Source organism: Bactrocera dorsalis, chromosome 2, assembly GCF_023373825.1.
Source record: "Bactrocera dorsalis isolate Fly_Bdor chromosome 2, ASM2337382v1, whole genome shotgun sequence".
Classification (NCBI taxonomy): Eukaryota; Metazoa; Arthropoda; class Insecta; order Diptera; family Tephritidae; genus Bactrocera; species Bactrocera dorsalis.
The window spans coordinates 7,530,615-7,546,022 of NC_064304.1; the positions used below are offsets into that span (position 1 = coordinate 7,530,615).

Sequence of the window (15,408 nt, forward strand, 5' to 3'; positions counted from 1 at the left end):
TTTGTCGCGATGTATTTTTGTGAAACTGGAAACACATAAGATTGATATCATATGGGGTAGTCGAAAAAGTCTTTTCGTATTTCTAATCAAATTTCAACTTATTTTTTCTTATATTAATAATGAACTTTAATGAACCAAATATGTACCGTTTTGGTTGACCACTTTTTGCCATCTTTTCCGCTAGAGGCATTATTCCATTAGTGTAAAACTTTTCTGGTTTCTCGGCGAAAAACTGCGACAAGTAATTTTCACAAGCTTTTCTTGAAGCCAACTTTACTCCATTAAGAGAGTTCTGCATTGACCGAAACAAATGGTAGTCCAATGGTGCAAGGTCAGGGCTATATGTTGGATGCATCAAAACTTCTCAGTCAAGCTCTCACAGTTTTTGCCGAGTCATCATAAATGTGTGTGGTTTAGCGTTGCCTGATGGAAGAGGAAGCTCTTTCTGTTACTCATTTCTGGTCGTTTTTTGTCATTGCTTGCTTCAATCTGATCAGTTGTTGAGAGTAAAATATAGAATCAGTCATTCGACCGGGCTCGAGTAGCTCACAGAGCATGATTCCTTTCCAATCCCACCAAACACTCAGCATAACCTTTCGATCAATCCTGGCTTTGCGACCATTTCTTGAACTTCAACACGCTTGAAGCATGATCTTTTTCGAACAATATTATCGTATTTGATCCAATTTTTGTCTCCTGTTACCATTCGCTTCAGAAATGGTTCGATTTCATTTCGTTTCAGCAAAGAATCGTAGATGGTCCATTAAATTTTTCACAGCCAATTCATGTGGTACCCAAACATCGAGCTTCTTTGTGTAGCCAGCCTTTTTTAAATGTTTCAAAACCGTTTGATGATGAATGTTAAGTTCCTTATCGATGTCATGGCTGCTCATGTGACGGTCCTGGTCAATCTTTTCCATAATTTTTGAATTCTACGAAAGGTCGACCGGAGCAAGGTGCATCTTTCACATCGAAATTTCCATAATTGAAGCGAGCGGCATTCTTCCTTTTTGTATACAAAAATTTCAAAATATAACTAATTTCATTATTTTCACTCATTTTTGAACAACTGTAACTTTTTTTCAATAATTTTTTTGTTGAATGAAGCTCAAAATCTCACCTTTCCAACACTATATGGTATGACACAATGTGATTGGTAGCACTGGAGATACGACTGCAACGACATTTATTGACAAAATACGAAAAGACTTTTTCGACTACCCAATATATAACTAAAAAGTTTGAAACGATTTCGAGTACTTCCCAGTAACACATAAAAATAGTTGGAAATGGAACTAGAGTAGTTCTCTTGTATTAATACATATTTATTCATCATCATCATAATCATCATAAGGCAAATAGTTGATGTGAACCATCTTAATGCAAAGTAGATTTTATTCTCTGCATCTTGCCACCTTAAAGTCACCTTTACAATATTCGTAACAAAGGACAATGGGAGTTTGAGCAAGTTATGTTACGTCTTTGTTGTCCATTTAGAAAAAAAGCGCACACACAAAGGGATTTGCAATTCTTCCCTTTGACCGACTTCTTTTCAACTCTGTAATAAACTTGTGTGCGCAAACGTACCGACTGACGTGTTGAAATCTATTGTGGCAGCAAGTTAAGACTTGGACTTGGAGGTAAACAGAGTTCATAGAAATGCTTATTTATGAGCATTGGGCTGACCTGTTTCTTGAGGCTCCTCTGCTTTGTGTTGTGATCAGTTCAGTGAAGATCCCTTGGCAGCAGCAGCGAAATGCTCATTACAAAATGCTGCGAGCTTATCGAAAGTGCAATGACCGACCGACACAGACACTAGAACCAACCCTTCGACTCCAGCGAGGGATTTTTTTCCCGTTCGCGCGGATTCAAACAACATTTAATCAGACATACAAATACAAAAAGCAGCGATTTGAATTGAAAACAAGCAAGCACCAAGGAAATACATTCAATTCATTATGTGCCAATGCACTTCGCATTTTACTACATACAATATAATATACATATGTACATATGTATATGTCTTTTGTTGTTTGTTTGTTTATTCAGTTCACGAAGTTACAATTAAGGACGAAACTAAAAGAGTCGCGCTCGCTTGCATGGCAAATACGCCAGTTATCGTTTTAGATCTTCACGCAAAAATAAAATAAAAATAAAAATCACTCATCGCCGAAAAGATCGCAAATAAACCAATAAATAGTGGCACAATAGCGTCTACGAAATATTTCGCTTCGTTCTGCGTCTGCACCTGCCGTTTACATCTTTTTGTGCTTCCACTTTTCGTAAACAAGTTTGTTTGTTATTTTGGAAATTGCATACCTGTAGACGTGGGCTTACATGCACGCATGTGCATGTGTGTGTGTATGTGTGCTTAATTTATACTTGTAAAATCATGAAAGGGTTTAAGTTTCCAAGGTCAGTGAAAAATACTTACAAGATCCATTAGTTTAGCTGTACCTTCTGTTCCTTTACAGAATTTTTAAGTAAAATCATTTACTTTACGTGCACCTGGGCGCTTTTGTAGAACACGCAGCTCCCTCAAGCAACCATATGTTCGAGACAGCCCTGTAGGAATAATCTTAAAACGATTGTGGCAGTCTTACGAGGTATGGGCATGAGGAAGCGATGGACCCAGCATCGATTTGTAATCAAAGTAAGGTCATAAGGGCTTAAGAATATGATTGTAAGAACTGTTTGTATGTCAGCTCTAGTTTTCAAAATATTTGAGTTTGAAGTTTATGGACTTGAAAATCTCAAGGCGATTTGCAAAGTTTGCGAAGACAATGCTGTATCAGTTCTGGAAATTTCGATGTGAAAAATGCACCTCGCTTTGGACGACCTATCGTTGAAAAAGTTGATGAAATTATAGAAAAGATTGATCAGGACCATCACATAGGCAGCCGGGACAAAGCTCAGGAACTTAACATTCATCATCAAACAGTTTCGAACCATTTAAAAAAGGCTGTCTATAAAAAGAAGCTCGATGTTTGGGTACCACATGAATTGTCTGTGAAAAATTTAATGGACTGAATAACATCTGCCATTCTTTGCTGACACGAAATGTAATCGAAACATTTCTGAAGTAAATGGTAAGAGAAGACGAAAAGTGAATCAAATATGACAATAAAGTGCGAAAAAGATCCCGGTCCAAGCGTGGTGAAGCTCAACAAATGGCCGCAAAGCCAGAATTGACGCCTCGAAAGGTTATGCTGAGTGTTTGGTGGGATTTGAAAGGAATCATTCACTATGAGCTGCTCCAGCCTAGTCGAACGATTGATTATACATTTTAACAACTGATGAGATTGAAGCAAGCAATCGAAAAAAACTGCCAGAACTGATCTACAGAAAGGGCTTCGTCTTCCATCAGGACAACGCTAGACCACACACATCTTTGATGACTCTGTAAAAACTGTGAGAACTTGGCCGGAAAGTTTTGATGCACCCACCATATAGCCCTGACCTTGCACCATCGGACTACCGTTTGTTTCGGTCAATGCAGAACTCCCTTAATGGAGTAAAGTTGACTTTAAGGGAACCCTGTGAAAATTACTTGTCGCAATTTTTCGCCGAGGAACCACAAAAGTTTTACACTGATGGAATAATGTCTGGTCTACCAAAATGGTTCATATTTGGTTCATTAAAGTTCATTATAAATATAAAAAAAAAATAGTTTGAAGTCTAATTAGAAATACGAAAAGACTTTTTCGACTACCCAATAAATTCCTTATTCAGCAAATAATGCAAAAAATGTGCCCTTTAGCTGACGTCTTGTGGTTTTTGAGGTTATAAATTAAAAATTATAAAGAAATTAACCCAATTTTATGTTTGTTCTGAATTTTTACAAAAGAAAAATTTCAAAAAATAACTCAATTGCTGTTTAGATTTCCTAGCGGCATGGAGAATGCTGGAGAATGCATCTCTTACAAGATGTCAGCTTTTTTTGCAGAAATGTCTACGATTTTTTTCGCCGCGACGCGTAAGACTATATTACATGTATTTACGAGGTAAAATAGTATAATACGATTTCAGCGACAAAGTCTGTGTTCTGGAGTGGAATATAAAGAAGTGAAGCAGCGCCCCTTCAATTGTATTGCATCACAAGGCTGGTACCGATGAGGCAAGGATAAAAAACAAATCTGGATGAGCAGAACCAGACTGGTGAGCAAAAAATGGCTAGCGCAGCATAAAAGTGAAAAAGGGAGACACTCTTGTATGAATGTGTGTGTGTATGTATGTATGTGTGTATATGTCAACAAGGAGTTGTGCAAAACTTTATTGCTGAAATGCAGTGATCTGTGCATTACATACTTAGGTGTGTATGTGTGTGGATGAATTCTTGAAAGAGAACACACTTTAAGTTTTGCTGCAGATATAAATATGGGTTCAAACGCAAGCAGCTTCATTCAGTGTTTTGTGTTGAGTCTGAGGAGTTCGATGAAAAATATTTAAATTCACTTTTTAGTCTGCCATCCAAAATTCCATGCAACTTGTGAGAATCCTGACCGAGCAGCGGCACTTCAAGCAATGATTAGTGAGCGTGTTTCGCATTTGCGGTAAGTGTGGCGGTTATATAATAAATATTATTAATTTTTGTGCTATGTTCCGTATTAAAGTGTGTAATTAACGAATTTTTTCCTCGATTTCAGTGAAACATATTTGCTCGGTCATGGAAGAGAAGTTTGCTTTCACACTTCATGCCATCACTACCACACATTTGGACTCATTGAACTACTTTGCCACTCATCATCGAACATTGAATCGCCAAAAATAACGTTGGAAGACCTCAAACGCAGTCTCGGCCATTGGACAAAATTGTGATTTTTCATAGTTTAGGTTCAACGAATAAAAAAATACAATAGACAATATTTGGTGCTTGGCTTTTGAATGTCTTGTGGGGTGTATTGAGAATGTTTTATGGCCTGCTGTTGCGTTTTCGTTGAAAAAATAATATTTTTTTGTGACTGTATACGAAAGATATTAATAATTTTGAGTTTTTTTTTGTGCACTTACTGATTTATTTTCTGCAAATTATTCGTAAAAGCGTGCGTTGGCAAATGGTTTTAAAATATTTGAAATACTGCCGAGCAAGCATTGAAGCACAAAATACTCCTTCCCATCAACATAAAAAAAATCTATGAAAATATACACAATTAAATAAATTTGTAATACTCAAGTGCTTACTTTTTCAAAATGTCAAAAGCGTAGAGAAATGACTAAGGTGTAAATGTACGGATTTCCATGTCATATATCAACTAAAAGGTTGGGGTTTTATACCTGCTACAAGGTATATTAAATTTGTCGTGATCGATTTAGCAATGTCGGTCAGTCTGCATACACATATGCGAACTAGTCCCTCAGTTGTGGAAATGTTGATCTGAAAACCTCCACTTGTTCTGTACTCCTCAAGAACCTGCCTATTTATCGAAATCAGCTATATTGGAGCAATATGTGATGTAGCCATACAAACTGATCGATCAAACTTAAGTACCTGTATGGAAAACTTTTTTATTTGATAAGCAATCTACGCGAAATTTGGCACAGATTATTTTCACAGACAACGCTATCATCTCGTTTAGATCGGACCACTATATCATATAGCTCTCATACAAACTGACTATTCAAAATCAGATTTTTGTATGTGAAACTTTTTCAATTGACAAGATATTCACATGAAATTTGAAATAGAATATTTTCCAAGGCAATGCCGCAATTTCCGAAAATATAGAGTAGTCGCAAAAGTCTTTTCGTATTTCTGATCAAATTTCAACTTTTTTTTTTAATATTTATAATGAACCAAATATGTACAATTTTGGTCGACCACTTTTTGCCATTCTTCCGCTAGAGACATTATTCCATCACTGTAAAACTTTTCTGGTTTCTCGGCGAAAAACTGTGCTCTCTCTTGAAACCAACTTTATCCATTAAGGGAGTTCTGCATTTACCGAAACAAATAGTGGTCCGATGGTGCAAGGTCAGATGGTTCCTGATGGAAAACGAGGCCCTTTCTTTTGATCAGTTTTGGACGTATTTTTCGATTCCTTGCTTAAATCTGTTTTTGACAGTAAAATGTAGAATCAATCGTTCGACCAAGCTAGAGCAGCTCATAGTGGATGATTTCTTTCCAATCCCACCAAACACTCAACATAAACTTTCGAGGCGTCAGTCCTGACTTTGCAACCATTTGTTGAGCTTCACCATGTTTGGACCATGATCTTTTCCTCACATTATTATCGCATTTGAACCACTTTTCGTCTCCTGTTACCATTTGCTTCAGAAATGGTTCGATTACATTTCGTTTTAGCAAAAAAATCCCAGATGTTAATTTGGTCCGTTAACTTTTTTACAGATAATTCATCTGGTACCCAAACATCGTGCTTCTTTTTGTAACCAACCTTTTTTAACTGGTTCAAAACCATTTGATGGTGAATGTTAATTTCCTTACCGATGTCATGGCTGCTTGTGGGAGAGTCCTGGTCAATCTTTTCCATAATTTCATCAACTTTTTCAACGATAGGTCGACCAGAGCGAGTTGCATCTTTCACATCGAAGTTTCCAGAACGGAAGCGAGCGAACCACACAACTGATACAGTAACGTCTACGTAAACTTCACAAATTTCGTTGGTCGCTTGCGCGGCATTCTTCCCTTTTTTATACAAAAATTTCAAAATTTAGCGAATTTCTTCATTATTTTCACTCATTTTTGAACAGCTGTAACTTTTTTTCAACTTCTCCGATTTTTTTTATGTTAAATGAAGCTAAAGATTTCACCTTTCCAACGCTATATGGTATGACACAATGTGATTGGTGGCAATGGAGATATACGACTGCAACGACATCTATTGGCAAAATACGAAAAGACGTTTTCGACTGCCCAAAATTTTCCAAGGCATTACTACAATTTCCGATGATGTTATTCAGTTCGGATTGCTATAGCATATAGCTGTCATACAAACTGTGGGATTAAAATCAATATACAGATTTTGTATACTCTTTTATGTTACAAGAAATGCTCCTGCGAAGGGTATTACAGCTGCGGTGCAGCCGTGGCTAACATATTTTCTCATATAATGTTTTCTAAAAATAGTTTTAAGCGATCACCATTACATGACATTATTGCAAGCACCATTTAGTGTAATGAGTTAGTAAAAACAAGCTGTAAATTGACATTTGCAGCATTTCGTATTTATCGATAATTTTTTTTGCAAAATTATGGCCAAATTAATCCATTTCATATGAATTTACAGCAAAATGCCAAATTAGCAAATCACATTTATCAATAACATTTTTAACTCACTCACATTTATCTATCATTTACAGTTATGTTATTATTGTCATTGCCAAACGTGGTGAAACAGTTGTGCTGAGTGCTCACACATTGAAATGTCGAACTCTAAAGCACCGTTTGAATCTGGTAGTTCGAAGGTACAATGGGCATGTCAAAATGTGTTTATATATGTGTGTGTGTATTGGTGCATGCAATAACGGTAGACATAGCCATGAGTCGTTGGGGACAATAGCAAAGTGGCATTGTTGCATTTCATTTCGCTTTTTATACACACACACACATACATAGTCAAACATATGTACATATACACGTGAATATGTGTATCAAAACCGAAACTATTTGGCCGATTGCTCAATTGCCTGCATTCATAAACATAATCGTTCATTGCTACTTACTTTCATTCAAACTATTCGCCGTGTTGTTGTATACATATTTGTGCCTTAAGCCGCGCTGTGCTTTTTATAGAAAGAAAATTAAGCATTGTCTGGTGACGAATACATACGATCATGTATGCGCATGTATGCACGTGTGCCTGTGCACTCCAATTACCGCTGTTTGGCCTTTCAAGGCCGTTTCAGGTTTTGCTGTTTGCTCTGCACATAATAAGCCTAATAAAAGTAATGAGTTGCAAGTCTTATTCTCGCATGACATTCGAAGATAAGTATGGTCGCACACTCACATACACATTACATGTATGTTTGCACATATCAAAAAAAAGAAACAAAGGCATGGCAGGTGCATGCTTAGGTATGCACTAAAATAGATTCGCGCCCGGAATGCGCCCGACACACACTTACATATTTACGCTCACTAATTAATGATCTCGCTTACTTGAAATCATTTTATAATCCGAAAAAAATTTAGAAAATGATTAAGCTGTGACTGCGCAGTTTTTGGATAAAGCTTGCTCGCACGAACTCTTATCTTAAGCGGATATTGTTGAATTAATTATTAAATGCTTAATTATCGTTTTACAAGTGAGATTTACTTATACTATTAAATTAAAATTATAAGTTAAAAATTAGCTCAATAATAAAAGTAGATACCGACTTCGATTATACAGAATTTACCTCGAAAAAATTTTGAATTATGTGAAAGATGTTAGTTGATAACACGGGATAAGCCAGCTTAGGAAATCAACTGTCACATAATAATACTATTGTGATCAAATTAAAAGGTGATTTTTTTCTGTAAGTTGATAGCACTTCAAGTCCAAATGTTCTTTAGTTTTTGAGATACGCCTCGTTTTGTGAATTCTTCGATTTTTCCCATGTCTGAATTTATTGAACAATGAATGGTAATGCACCCTCTCATACTCCATTGGTTATCCTTGATCATTTCGCCACATTTTCAACTAATATTATACCGCAACCACCGCATTCGCCTGCTTTATCTTCGTATAACTTCTGGCTATTCTGCAAATTCACAAGACCACTCCGAGGACACCGTTTTGACTCAATTGAGGGGTAAAAAAAGTGCTATGATGACTGAAAAATTTGTTCTTATAACTGTATTGCAGTGGAAGGGGATGAAATGAACAAAATTCACCTTTTAATTTGATCACATAGTACACTGTAATTGTAAAAAACTCCCCCTCCGTTCGTTTATGGTATTGTGAACTAGTGTTTAAAAAGTATCAAAAAATGATAAGACATTTGAATATAAATTTCGCACGAAAACCCATTCTTCAAGTACATAATTTAAACAATGGATGTGGCACCGACCACCTCTAGATGAAATCCTATATCTAAGCAACAACTTTAACAATTTCAACCGAAGTCGGTGGTATGACAGTATGCTAATATTCTTTTCTTCTATGGTAAAATTGGGCGAAATCGGACAGTAACTACGACTGCTTCCTTTTCCCATTTTAATCCCTTTAAATTCCATAAACAAGATACCATTAAGTTCTTGTAACAAAACGTTGTACAATAGGTGCCCCAAAGGTATGTTATCCCACGTCAAAAAATAGTCAAAATCAGACCAAAAAAGTTTAAGTTCCCAGTTTCCAAGTATGGGGACCACAATTCGTATAATTTTTTTATTCGAAAATATAGGTAAAACTCTGAGATAGTTTATTGAAATTCAAAAATAATCTTTACCTTTGTACCCTTGTGTCAAAAATTAGTAAAATCGGGTTAATATTTCCTGCAGACTCATCTACTTAAGGGGTCAGTAGGGTAATCTTTTTTCAATAATTTTTTTTCGCATTTTCTGTTCCCTTATACCCTTAGAATTAATGTAGAAACCCACTTTACCATTGGAAGGTTTCGAAAAAGGCCCAAAAATAATAATACCGCTCGACGTTCGGAACGCTCGCCGTGCCTCATCTCAAACTTTAAACGTGTTTTTCTCAAAACACACTTTTTTAAACTGGCGGACATGATTCCGGTCGAACTACTCAACCGATTTCTTTAATTTTTTTTAATTGTCCACAAAATGCCGTCCCTACTAGATTCATAATTTTTTATAATCTATTGAAACTGTTATGACACAATTTATGTAAAAAACATGGGGAAAAATTAAAAAAAAAAAACAGTTAAATACTTTTTTATTTATCAACATTTTTTCATGTAGAGACGATAACCACTCACGTACTTTTTAAGAATAAATTGGGTATTTGTGTTTCAGATGATCCAAACATGAGAAATCATGTCCACCAGTGAAAAAGCGCATCTCTATCATCCAGCCATTTCTCCGACAGATGGCATCAAAAAATTCCGGAAACTCCACGGTATATCTCATGATATGTGAAAAGTTCTATTGTAGAAAAAAAAATTTCTATAAAAAAAAAATTTCTTAAAGAAATTAAGAGAGTTCCCATTCATTTTATATACGAATTTATACTTCCGGTTATAATGTTACTCTCATATACATGTTATTTATAATGATTTCCACTATTTCGGCAGAATTTATGCCGAATATGGGGGTCTTTTTAAGAGTCTTTTTTTGTAAGCGCTTGATAACATGTTCCCGTTTATATGTCACTAATACCATGTCCATCTTAGAGCGCTGTTAAGGAAGTATGAATTGTTGTGATGGAATGTGGCAAATGCAGTGATGAGCTACATCGGTTGAATATGGTTATTGCTACATGAAATTTCAAATTAAAATAGCAATAATAAAGAGCTAGAGTGATTACAAAATCAAATTACATGATATGAAACTAATATCTTCCATCGTTAGTTTATTTTATTAGAAAATTTTGTTAAATATTTTCAAAATTTAAAACTTGCTATATATATATACATATATATATATACAAAACATTGCTCTCACTACCAGCTCGAGTGGTAGGTACTCTAATTTTTCGACACGAGTCTCTTGCTTAATCAAAAATAATTTAATTAGTTGCCTGTCATAATTTTCGTGCAACAAACAAAATGCTGTGGACACAAACACACACATACATATATTTACTTTACAACTATATATATATACTCGTACATAAGTACATTTATACACTATATATACGATATATGTATATGTACATATATAAGTAAATTTGTAGGTATAGAATTCTAACGGACCATTGGTCCACGGTTGCCCAAGTTAAATTGATTCCTTTTTCGATGTTTTGTTGCGTTTCAACACACCACTCAACAGGGAATTGGCGGGCAAGAACAAGCATTTGTTGAAAAGTACTAAACATTTTTGACATTATTCCTCTTTTAGCTACACACACACGCTCATTGCCCACATAAACCAATTTCGTTGAACACCCTTATGGGTGATCAATCTTAAATTTTCACCGCTTCTGTCAGCCAGCATTTCCAAAAGTGGAGATGTGCATTCAAGTACAAGAACAAGCACAAACACATACATGCTTAGTAGAAGAGAAAAACACGCTGCTACTTCGCTGACTGTCAAATGAATTTAAGCACACACATACACGCATAGCCTACATATATAGATTACCAGCTGGTCCAAGTGGCGAAGAAAACAGCCAGCACCGGATAGCCGGCATTCGGTTGCTTCCTTGCAATGGCGACAATGTGTCCCACAAATACCATATACTAATGCAATGGGTGTTCGTGCAGTAGCTGCTGGAGCAGAATCCGTTAATTCTATGACAACCTCACGGTGGGTCTTGCGTTCGGTTCCTGGCCGAAATGATCTAATGTCGACCTTCGATAGACTACGCAAAACAAGCTTTTTGGAACAATACTTCTGTCGTTTGGAGCGATTTAAGGGGTTGCATGGTTTATGGATTTCAAAAAAATAATTTTTTTTATTGTCTTATTAAATTCTATAACTCCTCTAGAATATTGTCCTAAATTTGAAAGTTGATCCCAGTAATAGTTTCGGAGATTCAGGCTTTAGAACTTGTACGCTCGAGACTACCTAGGCTAAGTGCGACGTCTTTCTCGAAACTGTTTTTTTCTCGAGAACTACTCTCAATCGATCTTCATGAAATTTTACACAGGTCTTTGAGATACAATTCTTAAAGATTTGAACAAAGATTTTTTTCAATTACATCCCTTTGAAAAAAAAAATCGCGAAATTTTCACTGAAATTTTTTTATTTTTTCATAAGCTCCTTTTGGGATGATCTTCAGTTCTTTCAACGAAATTTGTTTTATCTCTTCGATCGACGGAAAACGGGTTTCATTCCGACTGTTGCAGACTTTTATGTATGTCAAACTCATAAACCCATGTCTCATCGGCGGTTAGAATGTTCTCCATTAATGTGGGATCGAAATTCGCACGTTCAAGTATGTCCAAAGAGATTTGTTTAGGATACTCTTTTTGAAAAAAATTCAGCTTTATCGACGAGTCGAGCAAGAACGCGTTTCATACTAAAAGTATCCACCAAAATCATTCGAATAAACTCGCGAAAAATGCCGAGTTCTCTTGCCATCTCTCTAATACTTGTCTGACGATGTTCAAGCAACACTTGTTTAATATTTTCATCAGAGAAGTTCGTTCAGAACGGGGCATGCCTTCAACGATCTCTCTACCGTCTTTGAAGGCTTTGTACCACTCGTAGGTTTTTTAATAAAACTGAATCACCGTAAGCCTTTTTCAACATTCGTAAACGATTCCGCATACAAAATTTGGTTAGAAATATAAAATTTGAGAAAATTTCTTAGCAAAAACATTTTTTTTAAATATGTATCATTTACCCAGGGAATTTAGTAACAGCTTAGCTTTTTTGACACAATTTACAAGTATGTCTACCTCGCATGGTTGAAAGTGTTATAAAGAACGGTTAGGCGAATATAAAAAAAAAAATTTATTTGACTAAAATATTTTTTTTCCTGAAAATTTTAATCTCATATTTTCTGTATAAAAACCGATGAAAGAAAGTAAGTCATTTAAAATATATTCCCTGAAATATATACACATATACATATGTAGATAAATATATATATTTGTATACGTATCTCTATTTAATTCTGCAATGTCTCAATTCGTATGCTGAGCAAATCCACAATTTATTGAAAGGTACTTGAAGGCTCCCCGCAGTTGGCTCAAATTGGGCGTCTTGAGTTCTAAGCGTACCAATGTTACAATGCTGCGTCCAGCCACGAGGCTACTAGATTACAACAGGCATTACACACATACAAGCACATATGTTGACGCATGTGCAAATACATGCGGACGTACACATTAGTATGTATGTATGTATGTGTGGCACAGGATGTATAAGCGGCGTGCCATATACAAACGCACATGCATAGAATATCGGAAGAAAGGCACTGCGAGATATGCAGTCACAGGCGTTGACATTAAAATCATCCATCTTTTAGCTGTCAGTCAAAATTTTCGCCGAAAAGGACGGAAATTTGTTTTTCTTCTCTATGGCATTTCCACGCTTTCTTTTTTATTTCACATTTTTTTAACCATGGATATTTTCGAATGCTAGTAGATTTGTTGCTACTAACATTCGATTGTTGTTGCGTCAGCGTGGCGTGCGAAAGGAATATTTGTAAGTTTTGTGCTGGCACGCAATCGTTCACACATATTTGTACATATATTTAGTTGTATATATGTATATAATATATTTTTTATGTTAATCATTAAAGTCTAGCGAGAAATAAAAGTTGCTAATAAAGTTGTTCGATTTTTTTGTGAGATTGCGTGCCAAAACTTATAAATGCTGTATATCGTCACCTAAAATGCAAAACAACGTATCATCGAACAAATCGAAATTGAGTTTGTTATTGCTTGCGATTCACTACATCATGTTACAAATATGTAGCATACAATTTTCAGCTTTTGCCGATATATAACTAATATATAACTAATATATAACCAATATATAACCAATATATAACCAATATATAACTAATATTTAACCAATATATAACTAATATATAACCAATATATAACCAATTAATAACCAATATATAACCATTATATAACCAAAAATAAAATTTTGTTTCAATGCGAGTGGTATCTATTATATCGTTTCTCCTTCGCCTGTAAATTTATGAAAAGTGATGTTACGCTATTTTGCATTTTAGGTGAAGATATGAAGCTTCTAAAGCATATAACGGTATAAAAAAATTTTAGTGTTGTAAGTGTATTAGTGCTACCTCTTTCTGCTGTTAAACTCAAGTATTGCTTCAATTCAATTTTGCACGTTTATGTTTATTAACTGTTTCAAAGCAGTTTATCTTAGCTTTGTTTTTGTTTTTTTGTTTTTAATTACATTTAATTGTAAAATACTTATTTATAAGCATATTTATTATTAATTACTGTTAATAATTACATTTATCTTTACATATTATATTTGAAAAACATATCGCATTGTATTTGTTGTTGTTTTTTCGTTTTGATTTTTGTTTGCAATTCATTAGTAACATAACTACAATTTATTTATTACAATATCTCGCATACAAAATTGCACTGGAGCCGGAACGGATTCTATTTGAAAATATTTTTTGCTTTGCTAAGCAAAATTATATATAAAACAATTGAAAATTTAAGTGTGATACGAAAAACAAACAACAAAAAGCCATACTAAAATATTGCTAAATATTTATTTGGAATAATTTATTATCAATTGTTAATCACTATTGACATCTTGAGGCAAAACGTGTCGCAAACAACTTCGATTTCAAATCAACATAAATACAACTATTAGAAAAGCTACGATTTTTATGGAATTCTGTGCATTTTTCTTAATTTTTTTATTTTCATTTATGCTACTAATTACATTTCTATACGGCGCACATTATTCATATTCATCAACTTATATAGTATATTATATACACATTCTTTTTTATCTAGATATTATCATCGGTAATTTAACTTATTATGACTATTTTCTAAAAAATTATAGTTGTATATACATATTTGTACATTTATATATACATATGTATGAATGTATCATTGTTAATATCATTCTATATTAAAGTGTGTGCTTGATTTTATTAGAATAATATATTCAGATTATTTAATCTCTCGTTAGTCCCTTTGAATGATTTCGGTGAATATTTAGGGCATGAAACGACTTCTTCCTCGACTCGTCCCGATAAGGTTGAATTTTATTCAAAAAGAGTACCGTAAACAGGTCTCTTTGGATATGCTTGGTCATGAGAATTCTGATGCCACATTCATGGGGAGCATTATAACTGCCGATGAGACATGTGCTTATGAGTGTGATAGGTAAAACAGTCAACAATCGTCGAAATGGAGTCCGTTTTCAGCCGATCGAAGAGATAAAACAAAATTCGCTGAAGGATCTGGCCTTCTTATGAAAAGTGTTTGGAGGACTGGAAAAATTATTGGCATAGGTGTATTACATCTGGTGAGTTTGAAGGCGACAAAATAAATATTGATGAATAATTAAATATTTTACGTATCGTTTACAACTTTCGGGCACTTTTTTGTCATTCATTATAAAAAATTCAACTAACCCAGTGCTAACCTCACGTATTGCTATTTTCCGTGGCGGTTGAACATTTTCAGAACACTTTTTTAAACATCAAAATTTTCTTAAAAATAATAAATTTAAAAAATTTAGCTTGAATTTTAATCGAGCTATTTTTTTTTATTTAAGACGTGCTGTACAAAAATCCTTAAGAATACTAATTATTGCGAATTCTTAGAGACAGCTTTTTCTTGTTAGCAAAATTGTAAGAAATTTGGTTAATAGAATATATCTGATAGATT

General features: G+C 34.6%; 1 long non-coding RNA gene across 1 annotated transcript; it reads left to right on the forward strand.

The window, feature by feature from the left end:
* The first annotated feature begins 4,400 nt into the window (after positions 1 to 4,400).
* On the forward strand, positions 4,401 to 5,166 carry LOC125776287 (uncharacterized). Its single transcript, XR_007421603.1, has 2 exons — positions 4,401 to 4,553; positions 4,647 to 5,166. It is a non-coding gene; the product is annotated as an uncharacterized LOC125776287 (long non-coding RNA).
* Positions 5,167 to 15,408: the final 10,242 nt, after the last annotated feature.